The 16,023-nt window shown below is 41.4% G+C and overlaps 1 non-coding gene across 1 annotated transcript; it reads right to left on the reverse strand.

Moving 5' to 3' along the window:
* Nucleotides 1–5,204: 5,204 nt before the first annotated feature.
* On the reverse strand, nt 5,205–5,308 carry LOC130948117 (small nucleolar RNA R71). The gene has a single exon (XR_009072938.1). It is a non-coding gene; the product is annotated as a small nucleolar RNA R71 (small nucleolar RNA).
* Between the last annotated feature and the right edge of the window lie 10,715 nt (nt 5,309–16,023).

Consider the following 16,023-nt stretch of genomic DNA (forward strand, 5'->3'; position numbering starts at 1 on the left):
TCTCTTCTCTTTTATATGAGCAGGAACAAAGACAAAGGCATTCTTGTTGAAGCTGACCCTAAGGAACCAACCTGTAGAACCTAAGGAAATCTTCAAAGAAGAAGAACCCATGGCAGCCGAAAACAACAACAATGCAAGGAAGGTGCTGGGTGACTTTACTGCACCTACTCCCGACTTCTATGGGAGAAGCATCTCTATCCCTGCCATTGGAGCAAACAACTTTGAGCTTAAGCCTCAATTAGTTTCTCTAATGCAACAGAATTGCAAGTTCCATGGACTTCCATTGGAAGATCCTCATCAGTTCTTAGCTGAATTCTTGCAAATCTGTGACACTGTCAAGACTAATGGGGTTGACCCTGAGGTCTACAGACTTATGCTATTCCCTTTTGCTGTAAGAGACAGAGCTAGGACATGGTTGGACTCACAACCCAAAGAAAGCCTGAACTCTTGGGAGAAGCTAGTCAATGCCTTCTTGGCAAAATTCTTTCCACCTCAAAAATTGAGTAAGCTTAGAGTGGAAGTCCAAACCTTCAGACAGAAGGAAGGAGAATCCCTCTATGAAGCTTGGGAAAGATACAAACAATTGATCAGAAAATGTCCCTCTGACATGCTTTCTGAATGGAGCATCATAGGTATTTTCTATGATGGTCTCTCTGAACTATCCAAGATGTCATTGGATAGCTCTGCTGGAGGATCTCTTCATCTGAAGAAGACGCCTGCAGAAGCTCAAGAGCTCATTGAAATGGTTGCAAATAACCAATTCATGTACACTTCTGAAAGGAATCCTGTGAACAATGGGACAAATCAGAAGAAAGGAGTTCTTGAGATTGATACTCTGAATGCCATACTGGCTCAGAATAAAATATTGACTCAGCAAGTCAACTTGATTTCTCAAAGTCTGTCTGGAATGCAAAATGCACCAGGCAGTACTAAGGATGCTTCATCTGAAGAAGAAGCTTATGATCCTGAGAACACTTCAATGGAAGAGGTGAATTACATGGGAGAACCCTATGGAAACACCTATAATTCTTCATGGAGAAATCATCCAAATTTCTCATGGAAGGATCAACAGAGACCTCAACAAGGTTTCAACAACAATAATGGTGGAAGAAACAGGTTTAGCAATAGCAAGCCTTTTCCATCATCTTCTCAGCAACAGACAGAGAATTCTAAGCAGAACCACTCTGACTTAGCAACTATGGTCTCTGATCTAATCAAAACTACTCAAAGTTTCATGACTGAAACAAGGTCCTCCATTAGGAATTTGGAGGCACAAGTGGGACAGCTGAGCAAGAAAATTACTGAACTCCCTCCTAGTACTCTTCCAAGCAATAAAGAAGAAAATCCAAAAGGAGAGTGCAAGGCCATCAACATGGCCGAACTTGAAGAGGATGAAGAGGCAGTGAACGCCACTGATGAGCGGATAATTTGTATGCTTTTTGGCATTGTTTTTAGTATGTTTTTAGTATGATCTAGTTAGTTTTTAGTATATTTTTATTAGTTTTTAATTAAAATTCACTTTTCTGGACTTTACTATGAGTTTGTGTGTTTTTCTGTGATTTCAGGTATTTTCTGGCTGAAATTGAGGGACCTGAGCAAAAATCTGATCCAGAGACTCAAAAGGACTGCAGATGCTGTTGGATTCTGACCTCCCTGCATTCTAAGTGGATTTTCTGGAGCTACAGAAGCCCAATTGGCGCGCTCTCAACGGCGTTGGAAAGTAGACATCCTGGGCTTTCCAGCAATATATGATAGTCCATACTTTGCCCAAGATTTGATGGCCCAAACCGGCGTTCAATGTCACCTACAGAATTTCCAGCGTTAAACGCCGGAACTGGCACCTAATTGGGAGTTAAACGCCCAACTGGCATAAAAGCTGGCGTTTAACTCCAAGGAGAGTCTCTACACGAAAATGCTTCATTGCTCAGCCCAAGCACACACCAAGTGGGCCCGGAAGTAGATTTTTATGTCATTTACCCATCTTTGTACACCTTAGGCTACTAGTTCTCTATATATAGGACCTTTTACTATTGTATTGGAGAGCCTTTTGATCATGTTTTTATGATTGAACTCACTTTGGGAGGCTGGCCATTCGGCCATGCCTAGACCTTGTTCTTATGTATTTTCAACGGTGGAGTTTCTACACACCATAGATTAAGGTGTGGAGCTCTGCTGTACCTCGAGTATTAATGCAATTACTATTGTTCTTCTATTCAATTCCACTTGTTCTTTGTCCAAGATATAACTTGTTCTTCAACTTGATGGATGTGATGATCCGTGACACTCATCATCATTCTCACTCATGAACAAAGTGACTGACAACCATTCTTGTTCTACAAGCATATGAGGCTTAGTGAATATCTCTTGGATTCTTTAACCGGAGTCTTCGTGGTATAGGCAAGAACTGATGGCGGCATTCAAGAGAATCCGGAAGGTCTAACCTTGTCTGTGGTATTCTGAGTAGGATTCAATGATTGAATGACTGTGACGTGCTTCAAACTCCTAGCAGGCGGGGCGTTAGTGATAGACGCAAAAGAATCAATAGATTTTATTCCGGCCTGACCGAGAACCGACAGCTGAATTCCGCTATGCCGTGACAGGGCATATGCAATCGCTTTCACTGAGAGGATGGGAGGTAGCCATTGACAACGGTGAAACCCTACACGAGCTTGCCATGGAAAGGAGTAAGAAGGATTGGATGAAGACAGTAGGAAAGCAGAGAGACGGAAGGGAAGGCATCTTCATACGCTTATCTGAAGCTCTCACCAATGATATACATAAGTATCTCTATCTTTATCTTTATGCTTTATTCATCATCTATACCCAATTGAGTCTGCCTGACTGAGATTTACAAGGTGACCATAGCTTGCTTCATAGCAACAATCTCCATGGGATCGACCCTTACTCACGTAAGGTATTACTTGGATGACCCAGTGCACTTGCTGGTTAGTTGTGCGAAGTTGTGTTTATGCCATGGTATTGAGCACCAAGTCTTTGGAGCCATTACCGGGGATTATTCGAATATGGACAAAGTAGTGTTCACAATTTCGTGCACCAAGTTTTTGGCGCCGTTGCCGGGGATTGTTCGTGTATGGACAACTGACGGTTCATCTTGTTGCTTAGATTAGGTATTTATTTTATTTTATTTTTTTCAAAATTCTTGAAGATGAATTCTAGAGTTTCATGATGATTTGTTGAAATCTGGCTGGCTGAGAAGCCATGTCTAATCTCATTGGACCGAGGTTTCAACTAATCATCACAGAAGCTTGTTGATTTTTATCAATCTTGCTTTTGGAGCAGTGATCTGCTAAGGCTTGGCTGGCCTTTGGCCATGTCTAGTGTTTTGGACCGAAGCTTTCTTTGAAAGCTTGGCTGGCTGTGAAGCCATGTCTAATTCCTGGACCGGAGTCTTAGACTAGCATTGCACTGATTCCTGAAATTCTCATTAAGAATTTTGATATCTTTTTCCACTTAATTTTCGAAAATCACAAAAAAATTCACAAAATCATAAAAACCAAAAATATTTGATGTTTCTTGCTTGAGTCTAGTGTCTCATCATAAGTTTGGTGTCAATTGCATGCATTCATTCATGTGTCTTAAGGGTCTTCAAGTACTTCTTGATGATTTCTTACTCCGATCTTTGAATTCTTTTGACTTGAGTGTTTATGTGTCTCATATAGTGTCAGTAGTATACAAACTGCTAAGTTTGGTGTCTTGCATGCATTGTTATTTGATTCTTGTTGCATTTTGATTATTAAAAATTCAAAAATATTTTTAATTTGTGTCTTTTCAAGTCAATAATACAAAGAATTGAAGATTCAGAACATACTGCAGAGGAATTATACAGAAAAAGCTGAGCATTCAAAAATGCCCAGTGAAGAAGACAGACTGGCGTTTAAACGCCAGCCAGGGTACCTGGTTGGGCGTTTAACGCCCAAAAAGGTAGCATTTTGGGCGTTAAATGCCAGAATGTATACCATTCTGGGCGTTTAACGCCAGGATGGTGCTAGGGGGAAGATTTTGTTTTTCAAATCAAATTTTTTCAGGTTTTCAAAGTTTTTCAAAATCAAATCTTTTTCAAATCATATCTTTTCAATCAAATGTTTTCAAAATTAATTTCTTTCCTTTTTTTTAGATACTTACTAACAATTAATGATTTGATTGAACATCTCAAGTTTGTTACCTTTTCTGCTGAGAAAGGTTTAATGTTTGAATCATATCTTTTCTTGTTAGGCAAGTCATTAATTTTCAAAAACATATCTTTTAAAAATTGTTTTCAAATCAAATCTTTTCAATCATATCTTTTTAATCACATCTTTTTCAAAATAAGTTTTCAATCAAATCTTTTTAACTTCTAATTTCAAAATCTTCTTCAAAAATCACTTGATTTCTTTTCCACTTTGAATTTTCGAAAACTATCAATCAATTTTCAAAATGTTTTTGACATCTTTCTAATTAATTTTCGAAAATTCTCTTCCTTCCTCCCACATCCTTTTATTTATGGAGTACTACTCCTTCTTAATGCACAATTCGAACTCTATCTAATCAAGTTCAAATTCTTCTACCTCCTTCTTCTATTTTTCTTTTCCTCTGACACCTCAAGGAATCTCTATAACTGTGACATAGAGGATTCCACATTTTCTTGTTCTCTTCTCTTTCATATGAGCAGGAACAAAGACAAAGGTATTCTTGTTGAAGCTGACCCTGAACCTGAAAGGACCTTGAAGCGAAAACTAAGAGAAGCTAAGGCACAACTCTCTGTAAAGGACCTAACCGAATTCTTCACAGAAGAAGAACCCATGGCAGCCGAAAACAACAACAATGCCAACAATGCAAGGAAGGTGCTAGGTGACTTTACTGCACCTACTCCTGACTTCTATGGGAGAAGCATCTCTATCCCTGCCATTGGAGCAAACAACTTTGAGCTTAAGCCTCAATTAGTTTCTCTAATGCAACAGAATTGCAAGTTCCATGGACTTCCAATGGAAGATCCTCATCAGTTTTTAGCTGAGTTCTTGCAAATCTGTGACACAGTCAAGACTAATGGGGTTGACCCTGAGGTCTACAGACTGATGCTATTCCCTTTTGCTATAAGAGACAGAGCTAGAATATGGTTGGACTCACAACCTAAAGATAGCCTGGACTCTTGGGAAAAGCTAGTCAATGCCTTCTTGGCAAAGTTCTTTCCACCCCAAAAATAGAGTAAGCTTAGAGTGGAAGTCCAAACCTTCAGACAGAAGGATGGAGAATCCCTCTATGAAGCTTGGGAAAGATACAAACAATTAATCAGAAAATGTCCATCTGACATGCTTTCTGAATGGAGCATCATAGGAATTTTCTATGATAGTCTCTCTGAACTATCCAAGATGTCTTTAGATAGCTCTGCTGGAGGATCTCTTCATCTGAAGAAGACGCCTACAGAAGCTCAAGAGCTCATTGAAATGGTTGCAAATAACCAATTCATGTACACTTCTGAAAGGAATCCTGTGAACAATGGGACAAGTCAGAAGAAAGGAGTTCTTGAGATTGATGTTCTGAATGCCATACTGGCTCAGAACAAGATATTGACTCAACAAGTCAATTTGATCTCTCAAAGTCTGTCTGGAATGCAAAATGCACCTGGCAGTACTAAGGATGCTTCATCTGAGGAAGAAGCCTATGATCCTGAGAACCCTTCAATGGAAGAGGTGAATTACCTAGGAGAACCCTATGGAAACACCTATAATTCTTCATGGAGAAATCACCCAAATTTCTCATGGAAGAATCAAGAGAGACCTCAACAAGGTTTCACTAACAACAATGGTGGAAGAAACAGGATTAGCAATAACAAACCTTTTCCATCATCTTCTCAGCAACAGACAGAGAATTCTAAGCAGAACCCCTCTGACTTAGCAACCATGGTGTCTGATCTAATCAAGACAACTCAAAGTTTCATGACTGAAACAAGGTCCTCCATTAGAAATTTGGAGGCACAAGTGGGACAGCTGAGCAAGAAAATTACTGAACTCCCTCCAAGTACTCTTCCAAGCAATACAGAAGAAAATCCAAAAGGAGAGTGCAAAGCCATAACCATGGCCGAATTTGGAGAGGAAAGAGAGGAGGTGGACGCCACTGAGGAAGACCTCAATGGGCGTGCACTGACCTCCTCTGCGTTCCCCAATGAGGAACTATGGGAATCTGAGGCTCAAAATGAGACCATAGAGATTCCATTGGACTTACTTCTGCCTTTCATGAGCTCTGATGAGTATTCCTCCTCTGAAGAGGATGAGTATGTCACTAAAGAGCAAGTTGCTAAATACCTTGGAGCAATCATGAAGCTAAATGACAAGTTATTTGGAAATGAGACTTGGGAGGATGAACCTCCTTTGCTCACCAAAGAACTGGATGACTTGTCTAGGCAGAAATTACCTCAAAAGAGACAAGACCCTGGGAAGTTTTCAATACCTTGTACCATAGGCACCATGACCTTCAAGAAGGCTCTGTGTGACTTAGGGTCAAGTGTGAACCTCATGCCTCTCTCTGTAATGGAGAAGCTAGGGATCTTTGAGGTACAAGCTGCAAGAATCTCATTAGAGATGGCAGACAACTCAAGAAAACAAGCTCATGGACTTGTAGAGAATGTTTTGGTAAAAGTTGAAGACCATTACATCCCTACTGATTTCATAGTCCTAGAGACTGGGAAGTGCATGGATGAATCCATCATCCTTGGCAGACCCTTCCTAGCCACAGCAAAGGCTGTGATTGATGTTGATGGAGGTGAACTGATCATTCAAGTGAATGAAAAATCCTATGTGTTTAAGGCTCAAGGATATCCCTCTATCACCATGGAGAGGAAGCATGAAGAGCTTCTCTCAAATCAGAGACAAACAGAGCCCCACAGTCAAACTCTAAGTTTGGTGTTGGGAGGCCACAACCAAACTCTAAGTTTGGTGTTGAACCCCCACATTCAAACTCTAAGTTTGGTGTTGGGAGGTTCCAACATTGCTCTGAGTATCTGTGAGGCTCCATGAGAGCCCTCTGTCAAGCTACTGACATTAAAGAAGCGCTTGTTGGGAGGCAACCCAATGATTATATTTTATATATAGTTTCTTTTGTTATTTTATGTTTTTTGTAGGTTGATGATCATAAAAAGTCACAAAATCCATTGAAAAAGCAAAAACAAAATGAAAAACAGGAAGAAAAACAGCACACCCTGGAGGAAGATGTTGCTGGCGTTCAAACGCCAGTAAACCTAGCAGTTGGGCGTTTAACGCCCAGTCTGGCACCATTCTGGGCGTTTAACGCCAGAAAGGGGCACCAGACTGGCGTTAAACGCCAGAAAAGGGCAAGAACCTGGCGTTAAATGCCAGGAATGGGCACCAGCCCGGCGTTTAACGCCAGAAATGGCTCAAAACGTGATTTTGATGCCAATTGGTGCAGGGATGACTTTTCCTTGACACCTCAGGATCTGTGGACCCCACAGGATCCCCACCAACCCCACCACCACTCTCTCTCTTCTTCCCCCATTCACCAATCACCTCAATACCTCTTCCCCAAAACCCCTTCACCTATCAAATCCCATCTTTCTCTTCACCACTCACATCCATCCTTTATAAAACCCCACCAACCTCACCCTTCAAATTCAAACCACTTTCCCTCCCAAACCCACCCATAAGGGCCGAACCCCATCTCCCTTCTCTCCTATAAATACCCTTCTTCACACCTTCATTTTCACACAACCTAAACACCACTTTCCCCCTCCTTGGCCGAATACATAAGCCATCTCCTTCTTCCTCATTTCTTCTTCTTCTACTCTCTTCTTTCTTCTTTTGCTCGAGGACGAGCAAACCTTTTAAGTTTGGTGTGGTAAAAGCGTTGCTTTTTCGTTTTTCCATAACCATTTATGGCATCCAAGGTCGGAGAAACCTCTAGAAAGAGGAAGGGGAAGGCAAAAGCTTCCACCTCCGAGTCATGGGAGATGGATAGATTCATCTCAAGGGTGCATCAAGACCACTTCTATGAAGTTGTGGCCTTGAAGAAGGTGATCCCCGAGGTCCCCTTTTCACTCAAAAAGGTGATATCCGGAGATCCGCCATGAGATCCGAAGAAGAGGTTGGGAAGTGCTTACCAACCCCATTCAACAAGTCGGAATCCTGATGGTTCAAGAGTTCTATGCCAATGCATGGATCACCAAGAACCATGATCAAAGTGTGAACCCGGATCCAAAGATTTATCTTACTATGGTTCGGGGGAAATACTTGGATTTTAGTCCGGAAAATGTAAGGTTAGCATTCAACTTGCCCATGATGCAAGGAGATGAACATCCTTACACTAGAAGGGTCAACTTTGATCAAAGGTTAGACCAAGTCCTCACAGTCATATGTGAAGAGGGCGCACAATGGAAGAGAGATTCAAGAGGCAAGCCGGTTCAACTGAGAAGGCATGACCTCAAGCCCATGGCTAGAGGATGGTTGGAGTTTATCCAACGCTCAATCATTCCCACTAGCAACCGGTCCGAAGTTACTCTAGACCGGGCCATCATGGTTCATAGCATCATGATTGGAGAAGAAGTGGAAGTTCATGAGGTTATAGCCCAAGAACTCTATAAAGTGGCGGACAAGTCTTCCACCTTGGCAAGGCTAGCCTTTCCTCATCTCATTTGTCACCTCTGTTATTCAGTTGGAGTTGACATAGAAGGAGATACACCCATTGATGAGGACAAGCCCATCACCAAGAAAAGGATGGAGCACACAAGAGACCCCTCTCATCATGAGATCCCTGAGATACCTCAAGGGATGCACTTTCCTCCACAAGACTATTGGGAGCAACTAAACACCTCCCTAGGAGAATTGAGTTCCAACATGGGACAACTAAGGTGGAGCATCAGAACACTCCATTCTCCTCCATGAAATTAGAGAAGATCAAAGAATCATGAGAGAGGAGCAACAAAGACAAGGAAGAGACATTGAGGAGCTCAAGCACTCCATAAGACCTCAAGAGGAAGAACAAGCCGCCATCACTAAGGTGGACCCGTTCTTTAATCTCCTTGTTCTTTATTTTCTTGTTTTTCGAAATTGTGCTTTATGTTTATCTATGTTTGTGTCTTATGATTATTAGTGTCTTAGTGTCTATGCCTTAAAGTTATGAATTTCCTATGAATCCATCACCTTTCTTAAATAAACAAATGTGCTTAATTGAAAAAGAGAAGAATTGCATGAATTTGAATTTTAACAGTTTAATTATTTTGATGTGGTGGCAACACTTTTGTTCTGAATGTATGCTTGAACAGTGCATATGTCTTTTGAATTTGTGGTTCATGAATGTTGGCTCTTGAAAGAATGATGAAAAAGGAGACATGTTACTGAGGATCTGAAAAATCATAAAAATGATTCTTGAAGCAAGAAAAAGCAGTGAATACAAAAAAAAAAAGAGAAAGAAGAAGCAAGCGAAAAAAGAAAAGAAAAAAAAACCGAAAAGAAAGAAAGAAAAAGAAAGAAATGAAGTTGTGATCCAAGGCAAAAAGAGTGTGCTTAAGAACCCTGGACACCTCTAATTGGGGACTTTAGCAAAGCTGAGTCACAATCTGAAAAGGTTCACCCAATTATGTGTCTGTGGCATGTATGTATCCGGTGGTAATACTGGAAGATAGAGTGCTTTGGGCCACGGCCAAGACTCATAAAGTAGCTGTGTTCAAGAATCATCATACTTAACTAGGAGAATCAATAACACTATCTGGACTCTGAGTTCCTAAAGAAGCCAATCATTCTGAGTTCCAAAGGAAAAAGTGAGATGCCAAAACTATTCAGAGGCAAAAAGCTAAAAGCCCTGCTCATCTAATTAATACTGATCTTCATAGATGTTTTTGGATTTCATTGCATATTCTCTTCTTTTTTTATCCTATTTGATCTTCAGTTGCTTGGGGACAAGCAACAATTTAAGTTTGGTGTTGTGATGAGCGGATAATTTGTATGCTTTTTGGCATTGTTTTTAGTATGATCTAGTTAGTTTTTAGTATATTTTTATTAGTTTTTAATTAAAATTCACTTTTCTGGACTTTACTATGAGTTTGTGTGTTTTTCTGTGATTTCAGGTATTTTCTGGCTGAAATTGAGGGACCTGAGCAAAAATCTGATCCAGAGACTCAAAAGGACTGCAGATGCTGTTGGATTCTGACCTCCCTGCACTCGAAGTGGATTTTCTGGACCTACAGAAGCCCAATTGGCGCGCTCTCAACGGAGTTGGAAAGTAGACATCCTGGGCTTTCCAGCAATATATGATAGTCCATACTTTGCCCAAGATTTGATGGCCCAAACCGGCGTTCAAAGTCACCTACAGAATTTCCAGCGTTAAACGCCGGAACTGGCACCTAATTGGGAGTTAAACGCCCAAACTGGCATAAAAGCTGGCGTTTAACTCCAAGGAGAGTCTCTACACGAAAATGCTTCATTGCTCAGCCCAAGCACACACCAAGTGGGCCCAGAAGTAGATTTTTATGTCATTTACCCATCTTTGTACACCTTAGGCTACTAGTTCTCTATATATAGGACCTTTTACTATTGTATTGGAGAGCCTTTTGATCATGTTTTTATGATTGAACTCACTTTGGGAGGCTGGCCATTCGGCCATGCCTAGACCTTGTTCTCATGTATTTTCAACGGTGGAGTTTCTACACACCATAGATTAAGGTGTGGAGCTCTGCTGTACCTCGAGTATTAATGCAATTACTATTGTTCTTCTATTCAATTCCGCTTGTTCTTTGTCCAAGATATCACTTGTTCTTCAACTTGATGGATGTGATGATCCGTGACACTCATCATCATTCTCACTCATGAACAAAGTGACTGACAACCATTCTTGTTCTACAAGCATATGAGGCTTAGTGAATATCTCTTGGATTCTTTAACCGGAGTCTTCGTGGTATAGGCAAGAACTGATGGTGGCATTCAAGAGAATCCGGAAGGTCTAACCTTGTCTGTGGTATTCTGAGTAGGATTCAATGATTGAATGACTGTGACGTGCTTCAAACTCCTAGCAGGCGGGGCGTTAGTGACAGACGCAAAAGAATCAATGGATTTTATTCCGGCCTGACCGAGAACCGACAGCTGAATTCCGCTATGCCGTGACAGGGCATATGCAATCGCTTTCACTGAGAGGATGGGAGGTAGCCATTGACAACGGTGAAACCCTACACGAGCTTGCCATGGAAAGGAGTAAGAAGGATTGGATGAAGACAGTAGGAAAGCAGAGAGACGGAAGGGAAGGCATCTTCATACGCTTATCTGAAGCTCTCACCAATGATATACATAAGTATCTCTATCTTTATCTTTATGATTTATTCATCATCTATACCCAATTGAGTCTGCCTGACTGAGATTTACAAGGTGACCATAGCTTGCTTCATAGCAACAATCTCCGTGGGATCGACCCTTACTCACGTAAGGTATTACTTGGATGACCCAGTGCACTTGCTGGTTAGTTGTGCGAAGTTGTGTTTATGCCATGGTATTGAGCACCAAGTCTTTGGAGCCATTACCGGGGATTATTCGAATATGGACAAAGTAGTGTTCACAATTTCGTGCACCAGCCACTGAGGAAGACCTCAATGGGCGTGCACTGGCCTCCACTGAGTTCCCCAATGAGGAACCATGGGAATCTGAGGCTCAAAATGAGACCATAGAGATTCCATTAGACTTATTTCTGCCTTTCATGAGCTCTGATGAGTATTCTTCCTCTGAAGAGGATGAGTATGTCACTGAAGAGCAGGTTGCTAAATACCTTGGAGCAATCATGAAGCTAAATGACAAGTTATTTGGTAATGAGACTTGGGAGAATGAACCTCCTTTGCTCACCAAAGAACTGGATGACTTGTCCAGGCAGAAATTACCTCAAAAGAGACAAGATCCTGGGAAGTTTTCAATACCTTGTACCATAGGCACCATGACCTTCAAGAAGGCTCTGTGTGACTTAGGGTCAAGTGTAAACCTCATGCCTCTCTCTGTAATGGAGAAGCTAGGGATCTTTGAGGTGCAAGCTGCAAGAATCTCACTAGAGATGGCAGACAACTCAAGAAAATAAGCTCATGGACTTGTAGAAGATGTTCTGGTGAAAATTGAAGACCATTACATCCCTGCTGATTTCATAGTCCTAGAGACTGGGAAGTGCATGGACGAATCCATCATCCTTGGCAGACCCTTCCTAGCCACAGCAAAGGCTGTGATTGATGTGGACAGAGGAGAATTGATCATTCAAGTGAATGAAGAATCCTTTGTGTTTAAGGCTCAAGGATATCCCTCTGTCACCATGGAGAGGAAGCATGAAGAGCTTCTCTCAAAACAGAGTCAAACAGAGCCCCTACAGTCAAACTCTAAGTTTGGTGTTGGGAGGCCACAACCAAACTCTAAGTTTGGTGTTGAACCCCCACATTCAAACTCTAAGTTTGGTGTTGGGAGGTTCCAACATTGCTCTGGGCATTTGTGAGGCTCCATGAGAGCCCTCTGTCAAGCTACTGGCATTAAAGAAGCGCTTGTTGGGAGGCAACCCAATGTTATATTTTATCTATTTTCCTTTGTTATTTTATGTTTTCTGTAGGTTGATGATCATGAGAAGTCACAAAATCAATTGAAAAAGCAAAAACAGGAAGAAAAATAGCACACACTGGAGGAAGAACCTACTGGCGTTTAAACGCCAGTAAGGCTAGCAAATGGGCGTTTAACGCCCAGTCTGGCACCATTCTGGGCGTTTAACGCTAGAAAGGGGCACCAGACTGGCGTTAAACGCCAGATATGGGCAAGCACTTGGCGTTAAACGCCAGAAATGGGCACCAGCCCGGCGTTTAATGCCAGAATTGGCTTAAAACGCATTTTTGCATGCCATTTGGTGCAGGGATGACTTTTCCTTGACACCTCAGGATCTGTGGACCCCACAGGATCCCCACCTACCCCACCACCCTCTCTCTTCTTCTTCACCCATTCACCAATCACTTCAACACCTCTTCCCCAAAAACCCTTCACCTATCAAATCCCATCTTTCTCTTCACCACTCACATCCATCCTTCATAAAACCCCACCTACCTCACCATTCAAATTCAAACCACTTTCCCTCCGAAACCCACCCATAATGGTCGAACCCTACCCCTCCCTTCACCCCTATATAAACCCATCTTCACTCCTTCATTTGCACACACCCTAAACACTACTTCTTCCCCCTTTTGGCCGAACCACACAACCTCCTCCATCTACTCAATTTTCTTCTTCTTCTCCTCTATTCTTTCTTCTTTTGCTCGAGGACGAGCAAACCTTTTAAGTTTGGTGTGGTAAAAGCGTTGCTTTTCGGTTTTCCATAACCATTTAGGGCATCCAAGGCCGGAGAAACCTCTAGAAAGAGGAAAGGGAAGGAAAAAGCTTCCACCTCCGAGTCATGGGAGATGGAGAGATTCATCTCAAGGGTGCATCAAGACCACTTCTATGAAGTTGTGGCCTTGAAGAAGGTGATCCCCGAGGTCCCTTTCAAACTCAAAAAGAGTGAATATCCGGAGATCCGACATGAGATTCAAAGAAGAGGTTGGGAAGATCTCACCAACCCCATTCAACAAGTCGGAATCTTAATGGTTTAAGAGTTCTATGCCAATGCATGGATCACCAAGAGCCATGATCAAAGTGTGAACCCGAACCCAAAGAATTGGCTTACAATGGTTCGGGGGAAATACTTAGATTTTAGTCCGGAAAATGTGAGGTTAGCATTCAACTTGCCCATGATGCAAGGAGATGAACATCCTTACACAAGAAGGGTCAACTTTGATCAAAGGTTGGACCAAGTCCTCACTGACATTTGTGAAAAGGGCGCCCAATGGAAGAGAGATTCAAGAGGGAAGCCGGTTCAATTGAGAAGGCATGACCTCAAGCCCGTAGCTAGGGGATGGTTGGAGTTTATCCAACGCTCAATCATTCCCACTAGCAACCGGTCCGAAGTTACTCTAGACCGGGCCATCATGATTCATAGCATCATGATTGGAGAAGAAGTGGAAGTTCATGAGGTTATAGCCCAAGAACTCTATAAGGTGGCAGACAAGTCCTCTACCTTAGCAAGGTTAGCCTTTCCTCATCTTATTTGTCACCTCTGTTATTCAGTAGGAGTTGACATAGAAGGAGACATCCTCATTGATGAGGACAAGCCCATCACTAAGAAAAGGATGGAGCAAACAAGAGACCCCTCTCATCATGAAATCCCTGAGATGCCTCAAGGGATGCACTTTCCTCCACAAAACTATTGGGAGCAAATCAACACCTCCCTAGGAGAATTAAGTTCCAACATGGGACAACTAAGGGTGGAGCACCAAGAACATTCCATCCTCCTCCATGAAATTAGAGAAGATCAAAGAATCATGAGAGAGGAGCAACAAAGACAAGGAAGAAACATTGAGGAGCTCAAGCACTCCATAAGACCTTCAAGAGGAAGAACAAGCCGCCATCACTGAGGTGGACCCGTTCTTTAATCTCCTTGTTCTTTATTTTCTTGTTTTTCGAATTTTCATGCTTGTGTTTATCTATGTTTGTGTCTTATGATCATTAGTGTCTTAGTGTCTATGCCTTAAAGTTATGAATGTCCTATGAATCCATCACCTTTCTTAAATGAAAACTGTTTTTATCACAAAAGAACAAGAAGTACAGGATTTCGAATTCATCTCTAAAACTAGCTTAATTAGTTTGATGTGGTGACAATACTTTTTGTTTTCTGAATGTATGCTTAAACAGTGCATATGTCTTTTGAATTTGTTGTTCATGAATGTTAAAATTGTTGGCTCTTGAAAGAATGATGAAAAAGGAGACATGTTACTGAGGATTTGAAAAATCATAAAAATGATTCTTGAAGCAAGAAAAAGCAGTGAATACAAAAAAAAGGAGAAAAACAAAAAAAAAGGAGAAAGAGAAAAAGAAAGAAAAAGAAAGAAATAAAGTTATGATCCAAGGCAAAAAGAGTGTGCTTAAGAACCCTGGACACCTCTAATTGGGGACTCTAGCAAAGCTGAGTCACAATCTGAAAAGGTTCACCCAATTATGTGTCTGTGGCATGTATGTATCCGGTGGTAATACTGGAAGACAGAGTGCTTTGGGCCACGGCCAAGACTCAATAAGTAGCTGTGTTCAAGAATCATCCTACTTAACTAGGAGAATCAATAACACTATCTGGATTCTGAGTTCCTAACGAAGCCAATCATTCTGAATTTCAAAGGATAAAGTGAGATGCCAAAACTGTTCGGAGGCAAAAAGCTGCTAGTCCCGCTCATCTAATTTGGAGCTAAGTTTCATTGATAATTTGGAGTCTATAGTATATTCTCTTCTTTTTATCTTATTTGATTTTCAGTTGCTTGGGGACAAGCAACAATTTAAGTTTGGTGTTGTGATGAGCGGATAATTTGTACGCTTTTTGGCATTGTTTTTAGTATGATTTAGTTAGTTTTTAGTATATTTTTATTAGTTTTTAGTTAAAATTCACTTTTCTGGACTTTACTATGAGTTTGTGTGTTTTTCTGTGATTTTAGGTATTTTCTGGCTGAAATTGAGGGACCTGAGCAAAAATCTGATTCAGAGACTGAAAAGGACTGCAGATGCTTTGGATTCTGACCTCCCTGCACTCGAAGTGGATTTTCTGGAGCTACAGAAGCCCAATTGGCGCGCTCTCAACGGCGTTGAAAAGTAGACATCCTGGGCTTTCCAGCAATATATGATAGTCCATACTTTGCCCAAGATTTGATGGCCCAAACTGGCATTCAAAGTCACCCTCAGATTTCCCAGCGTTAAACGCCGGAACTAGCACCAAAATGGGAGTTAAACGCCCAAACTGGCACAAAAGCTGGCGTTTAACTCCAAGAAGAGTCTCTACACGAAAATGCTTCAATGCTCAGCCCAAGCACACACCAAGTGGGCCCGGAAGTGGATTTTTATGTCATTTACTCACCTTTGTAATTCTTAAGCTACTAGTTCTCTATAAATAGGACCTTTTACTATTGTATTTTCATCTTTCAATCTTAGAATCTTTTGATCATGT

The sequence above is a fragment of the Arachis stenosperma genome, chromosome 1 (genome assembly GCF_014773155.1).
Source record: "Arachis stenosperma cultivar V10309 chromosome 1, arast.V10309.gnm1.PFL2, whole genome shotgun sequence".
NCBI lineage: Eukaryota > Viridiplantae > Streptophyta > Magnoliopsida > Fabales > Fabaceae > Arachis > Arachis stenosperma.